Source organism: Eimeria mitis, genomic scaffold, assembly GCF_000499745.2.
Source record: "Eimeria mitis Houghton genomic scaffold, Emh_scaff2440, whole genome shotgun sequence".
NCBI lineage: Eukaryota > Apicomplexa > Conoidasida > Eucoccidiorida > Eimeriidae > Eimeria > Eimeria mitis.
Window position 1 is genome coordinate 4735 of NW_013570777.1, and position 557 is coordinate 5291.

A 557-nucleotide genomic window follows, 5' to 3' on the forward strand; every position below is an offset into this window, starting at 1 on the left:
CCGGATCTTCATCCTTTTCTTCTTCTTCCTCTACCTGGAGCAGACATCCTATGAAACTGCCTGATTTCGACTTTCATTTCTTCGCAAACGAAGGCGAAACCGTTGCCTATGGGTGGCCCTTCCCCTTTACATACACCTCACGACCGGTGATCCATCCACACATGCACTGGGATTCAATACAACTACTTGGTGCTTATGTTGCTTTTTGGTTGCCACTCACTACGTTGTTGCAGCCCAGTAGCACTGCATGAATGTGTTCGCTCTCCATAATATAATATATATCTGCTTCTGATGCATCGAGGGTTATAGTCCGGGTTTGTGCTGTCCCCGCCAGGCACAGCTTGTCGCTGTAGGGTTTAGAGTTTAGGGCTCAGGGTTTAGTTTTGGCGGCGAGCCAGTTGGGTTCAGACGTGTGTTGTGTTCCCAAGGGAGGTTTGGGTTTTTTTCTTTTTGGGGTGTTTAGTGTTTTCGATGGTTTCCTTTTTCCTCTGCTTTGCAGTGTCAAGTCCTCCTGTGGATCGACAGCAAGACAGTGGCTCCTAAGAGCCCCATTGCGC

The 557-nt window shown here is 48.7% G+C and overlaps 1 protein-coding gene across 1 annotated transcript in view; it reads left to right on the top strand.

Annotated features, from left to right (window-relative positions):
• Nucleotides 1–557, top strand: part of EMH_0053840 (uncharacterized protein) — a gene marked incomplete at both ends in the record, with an annotated part of 7924 nt that overhangs the window by 4339 nt on the left and 3028 nt on the right. The window lies entirely within an intron of this gene.